This window comes from Chenopodium quinoa, unplaced genomic scaffold, assembly GCF_001683475.1.
Source record: "Chenopodium quinoa cultivar QQ74 unplaced genomic scaffold, ASM168347v1, whole genome shotgun sequence".
NCBI lineage: Eukaryota > Viridiplantae > Streptophyta > Magnoliopsida > Caryophyllales > Amaranthaceae > Chenopodium > Chenopodium quinoa.
The window spans coordinates 5,931,711-5,940,183 of record NW_018742763.1 but is presented as its reverse complement, the minus strand read 5'-3'; the positions used below and the strand labels follow the sequence as shown (position 1 = coordinate 5,940,183).

General features: G+C 39.1%; 1 long non-coding RNA gene across 1 annotated transcript; it reads left to right on the top strand.

Moving 5' to 3' along the window:
• Positions 1-398: 398 nt before the first annotated feature.
• LOC110724366 lies at positions 399-1,517 on the top strand. The gene is made up of 3 exons (XR_002511957.1): positions 399-439; positions 615-1,318; positions 1,410-1,517. It is a non-coding gene; the product is annotated as an uncharacterized LOC110724366 (long non-coding RNA).
• The last annotated feature ends 6,956 nt before the right edge of the window (positions 1,518-8,473 follow it).

Below are 8,473 nucleotides of genomic sequence, written 5' to 3'. Positions count from 1 at the left end.
CCACCGGTTCTAACCAAACCGATGCGAAAAATGAGTTAATCGCACCGGTTCGATTCGAACCGGTGCGAAATCTATTGTAAAATAAAAGAAAAACCTAGATAAACTCTTTCATTTCCTCGATCTTTCCTCCTCTCTCATCTGCCTCTCTCTCCTCTCTCTCTCCTCCATTGAAGCGTACTCGAATTTCTTCATTGAAAGAGCTTCTGAGCTTTCTCTCAGCACTTTCCTCAAACTCCTGCTCTCTCCTTCGATCTACTTCTCCATAACCGCCACTTTCCCTTTCCTTTCTTCTCTCTTTCGATCTCCTTCTCCTTCTCTCTTTCTACGATATTGGAGGTTAGGGTTTCTGGGTTCGTCTATTTTGAATCAATTAGATGTGCGTGCGTCTTCAACAACAACAAATTCGAATCAATTTTGAACCAAAAATCAGAAATTCGAGGTTAGGGTTTATGGGTTATTTGGCTTTGCGTTATATTTTGGTCTTTTGGTCCAATTATTTATGAGATGTTGAAATTTGTTTATCCTTATGTAGTAAATGGTATATTTGTGTGAACATGTGCATGTGCATTGTTTATTTGGGTGGCTCCTGAGTGTGATTTATGGTGATAATGCAGACAGTAGACCTAAGCTGGTTGCTGGATCACCTGAAGGATACTCTGGACATGTTGATGGGAAGTACAGGGAAGCGAGGTTAAACCATCCGAAAGGTGTTGCTGTTGATGACAGGGGGAATATTTATGTCGCGAATACTATGAATATGGCAATCAGGAAGATTAGTGATCCAAGTATTTCGGAGACTCGTGTATGCTACATTGAGTAGATTATTGCCAAATTGTCCATTGAGGATATGAAAAACACATTGGAATTAGGATGGAACGATAATTCGTGTGATTGAACTCCTTTCCATTTGGAAATAGTCTTGTATGAAGCTGATAATAGGATGGTAGATTGAAGAGCTTATAATAGCAAAGAGCTTATAATAATTAAATGTCCTGATTTATTAGTAGAATGTGATATTTTTCAATCCTGTTTCTACTGAATGATTATGGGATGAGCTCAAAGCTGACTTGTTAAGTGCAGAGTATCTAGACTAATCGTACTATATGTTTCAAGAGTCACAACAATTGCTGGTGGGAAATGGAGTAACAGAGGTGGTCATGTTGATGGACCGAGTGATGAAGCAAAGTTCTCCAATGACTTTGATGTTGTCTATGTTGGAAGCAGTTGTTCCTTGCCGGTCATTGATAGGGGGAATCGGGCAATCAGGGAAATTCATCAAGAAAGTTTGGAGGAAAAACTAGGAAATAAATTTCCAATGGTTAGTGTTACTTTCCTGCTGTCATTGGACTCTAATGCATAACAGCATAAGGTATAGCAAATATACACTGATTTCTGCTCATGATTTTCAGCTAAAATCTTGCTCTCAAGAAAACTTACAAAAAGCAGGCAGATCACATGCTTTAGTATCTATACTAAAGGAAAACTCATCTTTAATACATAACCCTAAGGTATTTCTATGTTCCCCACTTTATATTTGTATTGCAACTGAAATTACTGTTTTTTCATGAACTACTTATTCCTATTGTTTTAGTAGCAAATCACTACTTAAAATCTGGTATCGAACGATGAGCTAATAAGTGCAAATGATAGTTAATTAATTGTTAAAGACTGATTCAGTGATTTCAGTGGAACCTTCGTCAAGAAAGTTGCCTATTTGGGGGTAATTTACGCCTTGATAGTATATCAAAGAACATTTCTACTTCAATAGAATTAGATACCCCTTTGTAGTTAAGCAGGAGTCAAGAGAAATTGTAGCCTAATCACATGTGTCTAAGCTAAACATAAGGTATTAGTAAAAAAGATGGATAAAATCAAGAAGACAGTTATTTCTGGTTGCATAATGATTGAGATCAAACCTCCTTAGAAGTGTCGTCTATTTTAGTTCACCAAACTCTACTTTTTAGTTAATATTTAACAAATGCTTCATAAAATAATCAGTATCTTTTAATCTTTCTATAGAATTAATGAAGTATAATTTATCTAACATACAATAATGTTATGGTAGCTAAAAGACCTCTATTTGTGCTGGCCTTCCCTCTTGGTAAGCTAAAGCAGATTTTATGATCTCCTTAATCTGTTTGGTGACATTGCTTTTGCTCATTCTTTTCTGTCACCATTACAGGAATTGCTCTGCTTCTTGCTGCTGGATTTTTCGGCTACATGTTAGCCCTATTGCAGCGGAGAGTTGGTTCGATTGTGTCTTCTCAAAATTTAAGAATTACCTACCCCTCCTAAATTGCCATTTTGGGTGTAAAAATGCTATGCAGTATATGACTTGTTTACTTAATCACAGGATGCCAAAATAACGGAAAACACTTCATCTAGTCCATACCAGAAGCCTCTTAAATCTGTGAAGCCCCCATTGATCCCTACTGAAGATGATACAGAGAAGTAAGAAGAAGGGTTTTTCGGATCACTTGGGAAGTTGCTTGCCAATGCTGGCACAACAGGCATGGAAATTATTAATGGCATGATTCTATGTTTTAAAAGAAAGCCAGCGGTGTATCATATAGGAATCAAGGACCGTATATCAAACCAATAATTGGCAGTCATAGAGTTTTGAGATACCCAAAGAAGAGGAGCCTCCTTCAATTGAAACTAGGGTGCCCACCCCAAAGAAAACCTATGCCTTCATGTCTAAGGATGCAGAAAAAATGCGGCAGCAGCTAAGACAAAGCCGAGTTTTATACAGTGGTTGGGACCTTGTATTTTATTATATATTTTGTTTGGACGAAAATTGTAATATTACAGCCTTTTTAATGAAAATATGTAACTTATATATATGTTAGTGTTTCTATATCAATTTAAGTGAAAAAAATGTAAAAAAAAAAAACAAATTTTTTTATTTTTTTGGAGCATTTTTGGCGCCGGTTTTGAAATAGAACCGGTGCTAAAAAAAAAATTTAGTTTTTTTGGGCCATTTTTCGCATGAACCGGTGCGAAATCTTAGTTTTCGCACCGGTTTTGAACATCCCTCAAATAAGGACCGGTTCAAAATCGGTGCGAAATGGGGGTTTTAAACCGGTGCCCATTTGTATTTTTCGCCTAGTGTAACAAATTAAAACGAGCTTCTAAACTAATTAGAAAGCTAAACAAGAAATTTAAATCCATTTTTAATCACCTTAATTAATTATTAGTTACAATAATTAAAATGAGCGCGGCTCTAATACCACAGTTGAGTTTCGTAGTGTCCAACACTACGCAGAATGAAACCCGCCCAAGACTCGCATACTAATTAATGTAACTAAACATGCAATCACATAATTAAACAACAAAAGAGATAAAAAGAAAAGATGATCTTACCCTCGACGCGTGCTTCACTCGCTTACGGGCTCTTACTTGAAAGCTCTAGCTTCGCAAGTGCGTAAGCCTCCGACGGCTCGCACCCTCGACCCGACCGGAGCGGTCTCTACCCTGAAGTTTAGTCGGGGCTAGACCAAGGAAATACTAGAGTATTACGAACTTAAGGGTTTTCTCACTTATAAGGAGATGCCTTATTGAGTTCAACTCAAGTGCTTCTTTCCAAACCCTAAACATGAATATTTATAGGGAAGGGAGTCTTGATTTCCCATCTCCCTTCAATGTGGGAGAATTGCATTTTGCACAATTTATTTTAATCAAAAAACAAATTAAATGCAAATGAATCAACAAGCGCCAAGTGGCAAATGGCAAATGGTGAGCAAGGGTAGGTAAGGACCACTAAGGAGGGGGGGGACCAAACAACACTTGCTCCCCAAGCAAGCCACCAAGACCGGTCTACCTTTGACTAAAACCTGACCCCACGCATGGCTAGCTGGCGCCTAGCACCAAGGCTGGGCTAGCTGGTCAGCCTGCCTTCGCATGCGCGCAGCAAGCAAGCCACGCACGCAATGCGGGCTTCTGCTGCTGCGATGTGTGCGCTGTGCTGGGCAATGCCCAGCTACAGCGTGTTGCGAGTGGCTGGGTGCGAGGCCCAGCATGCTAGCATGCCTAGCGTGCTAGCAAGCCTGCGCTGTTAGTAAGCTCGACATGGTGTGAGGCCCAACACAGTAGCACGCTAGCATGCGCCAGCTGCTTACATGCGTGCGGCCAGGTACACCAGCCCCGCTAGCATGCTCGGCCAGTGAGCCTAGCACGCATATGCATGCTTGGCTTGCGGCATTCCTTGCGATGCGGTTGATAGCTTAGGCTAGCCTAGCACTTGCATGGCTAGGCCAATGCGAGGCTACGGCCTAGCTCGAACTTGTCACTTGCTTGATTTCTCGTCTCTTCGAATTCTTAATTCGACTCGACTTATGACGCTCGATTTCGACGCTCTAAGCTCGATATCCGACATCTTTGTTCGTAATAATCTAATGACTCATCTAATCCTTTGGATTGATTTGTCGTCTCGGATCGGTTACTCGATTGTGGTGAGACCTAAAGGGTTCAATCAAGATTAAGTTGTAATATTAATTATACATTAATATTACTGATTGGAAGCGGCCTCCACCTACATTCTGATCACTTGACCTCACTGAATAATTAGCTTTCTAATAATTCTGAACCCTCTATCGGAATAATATACTTATTGGAAGGACACCATTCCTTTCACGTAGGTCAGACATCATCAGAAAGAAACAGTTTATTGATGTCCTGTTAATTGAAGATTCTGAAATCTTCGTATTGGAGAGTGTGGAACCCACAACCCACAAACAAGCTTTGGCGAGCCCCGACTCAGAGAAATGCCTTGAGGCCATGAAATCCGAAATGGACTCCATGTCTGAAAATGATGATTGGGACCTAGTAGACTTGCCTGATGGGGTCAAACCCATTGGTTGCAAATGGTTCTATAAGATCAAGACAGACAAAGATGGAAATGCCTACATCTATAAAGCAAGACTTGTTACAAATGGCTTCAGACAAATTCAATGTATTGACTATGACGAAACCTTTTCCCTGGTAGCAATGCTTAAGTCTATTCAGATTCTTCCAGGGATTGCTGCATTTTTCGATTAAGAAATTTGGCAGATGGATGTCAAAACCGCCTTCTTAAATGGGTTCTTGACAAAGGATGTGTATATGACACAATCTAAGGGTTTTTAAGATCCAGAAAAACCTAGAAAGGTATGCAAGCTTCAGAAATCCAATTTATGGATTGAAGCAAGCATCAAGGAGTTAGAACATTCGTTTCGATGAGGCAATCAAACAATTTGGTTTCCTCAAGAGCGAAGAAGAACCTTGTGTATACAAGAAGTCTAGTGGGAGAAGCCTAGTTTCCATTGTCTTGTATGTAGATAACATACTGCTCATAGGGAACGATATACCAATGCTTGAGTCAAACATGGAGTGGTTGAAGGGTTGTTTCTCCATGAAAGACTTGGGTGAGGCTGAATACATATTTAAGATCCATCAAGATAGGTCTCGAAGGATGATTGGACTAAGTCAAGAGACTTATATTGATAAGATCCTTGACCGGTTCGACATGTAAGACTCCAAGAGAGGATTTCCCATGTGTCATGGTATTATGCTTAGTAAAACTTAGTGCCCTCAAAATCTAGAAGAGTTTAAGTGTATGGCTAGTGTAACTTATGCCTCTGCAATAGGGTCCATTATGTATGCCATGATATGTACAAGGCCAAATGTTGCATATGCCCTAAGCATGTGCAACAGATTTCAAGAAAATCCAGGGGAAGCACACTAGATAGCTAAGAACATCCTTAAGTACTTGAGAAGGACTAAAGGAATTTTTCTGGTTTATGATGGCGAAAATGAATTGGTTGTCAAGGGAAATACGGATGCGAGTTTCCAAACAGACAGAGATGACTTCAAATCCCTGTCTAGGTACATTTTCTGTCTAAATGCGGAAGCAGTGAGCTGGAAAGCCCTCAAAAGCCGGAAGAGTTGAAGCGTATGGCTAGTGTACCTTATGCCTCCGTAATAGAGTCCATTATGTATGCTATGATATGTACAAGGCCAGATGTTGCATATGCTCTAAGCATGTGCAGCAGATTTTAAGGAAATTCAGGGGAAGCACACTAGACAGCTGCCAAGAACATCCTTAAGTACTTGAGAAGGACTAAAGGAATGTTTCTGGTTTATGGTGTGGAAATGAATTGGTTGTCAAGGGGTATACGGATGCGAGTTTCCAAACAGACAGAGATGAGTTCAAATCCCAGTCTAGGTACATTTTATGTCTGAATGGAGGAGCAGTGAGTTGGAAGAGTTCGAAGCAAAGCACTGTCACAAACTCTACGACAGAATTTGAGTATTGGGCTGCGGTAAAAGCAGCTAAAGAACCAGTTTGGATCAAGAAGTTCCTTATAGAGCTAGACATTGTACCAAGTGCTCAAGAAGGAATTGAGTTGTTATGTGACAACAATGGCACCATTGTTCAATCAAAGGAGCCAAGTTCACATTACAAATCCAAACATGTTGAGAGGAAGTATCACCTCTTTCGAGAGATCGTTGGCAAGCGGGATGTCAAGACTGCAGAGTTCATACGAATGAGAACATCGTCGATCCGCATACTAAACCCCTTCCACAGCCCAAGCATGAGACTCACTCTAGGGCTTCTGGATTGAAGCAAGTCATGTAATTTAAGTTGTATTTGTTTTGAGAAAACTTAATACATTAACTTACAGAATTATGTTTATCAGAAATTTATTATTTCTCTTATTTAATTATGGTTTTTGATGTTAACTAAAATGTCCAAAATAATTATGAATTGATGGGATCATTAAATACGTGATTTGGTGAATGAAACCCCATAGGTGAACTAAATTAATAAATTATTTAAGTTACTAGTTCAAGATCATTAAATTGGACATAAATGATTTCAATAAATGGACTAGCATGTAAGATTGATTGGATAGCGCTGTTTTATGGGCTATAGGGGCATAGAGATGCTCGGTCAATCACATGGATATGCATGAATGATGCATGATCGAACTATTGACTTGCTTTGAAGTTCAAGTATAAAGCTTACGGATATATTAGTGGATTCCTTTGACATGAGTGGAACACTAATTTCATTCAATGATTGATTTAACTGTGGTATACCCAAACGTCATTCCGTCAAAGGTGACTATAAAAGGTGTTTCCAGGTTACTTCAAAAGTTAAGTGGGAGCTTTGGTTGCCACAAGATTGGATTGAGTCTACCTATTTAATTAGGAATGTTTCATGGCCCCTTGAAGAGGGAGAATTCAGAAAATGCAAGGTTGTGCTCAAATGGATTACATTGTAATCATTTGTTTTTGTAATACTAACTCAGTTTTCAAGCAATGATTAGTAGATTAATATGATCTCAACATGAGATGCAATCATATTATCAAATTGAAACACAATGACTTAAGGAATTTGAATATTGCATACTTGTCTCAGACAAGTGGGAGATTGAAGGATTTATTTCTTCGCTAAGTGCAATCACTAGATATGTCAAGGATCATTAATAAGAAGATAATTAGTTCATTCTTTTGGGTCGCCATTGTCTGTTACTAGAGATGATAAATGATCTTTAGGCTAGTCAAATAGTCCAAAGCCCAATAGAATGGATCCTATAAGGTCACACACAAGGGTTATGGATTGAACAAAGTAAGAAGCCCATTCATGGGCCTCATGAAGTAATGTCAAGCCACATAAGAAGTAAGACTAGAATAGTTTGGGTTAGATTAAGAGTTTGGGCTTCACATGGACTCTAATTATATATGAGATATATAAATAGAGGTCTTACCTAGGTTATGCATACAAGTCACAATTAACCTGAGTAGTAGATTGTGAAGTAAGCAACCAAACTCCCTCCCTCTCTCTTTCACACGCCTCTCTCTTCCCCTCTGTCCGTACAGTACAGACGCCGACCCCAAGTGGAAGCACGGTGGTGGTGGTTCGTAACTCGTTTGTCTCCTCTCTTCTCCGTAGTAGGTTAATTGAAGGATTCAATCACAACTAACTAGCATTAGTGGAGGTTCAATCCTTGCCCGTGGACCTAGTAGAGGAATCACGTTTGGAGTTTTTCTTCTCCTCATTGTTCTTGCTCGATCACTCGTGGAATCACGCTTCAAAGGTATAATTATGTGTTCTTTGTGTGTTGTACATAGATCTTGTTTTAAATGCTTATGAATACGATTCATGCAATTCCTCTTATAATATCTAAAGTCCTACAACACGATCATAAGTATCACTAGTAGACCACACATAAAATTCCCAAGCATCATCAAATGACAATGCTCGAAATTCACCATTAAACATGCTTTCAATAATGTCTCTAGTTTGCTCATTCAACTCATGATAACAAATCTCACAAGCCTCCTAAAGTTCACAACCATGGTAACTTACGAAGTTCTCTAGCCTATCAAAATACACCCCAAATGGCTTATTCTCAAATTTAGGAAATGAGGTTCTTACTATTTTTTTATCAAAACAAAAAAAAAATCAAATAAAAGAAAAGTATATACA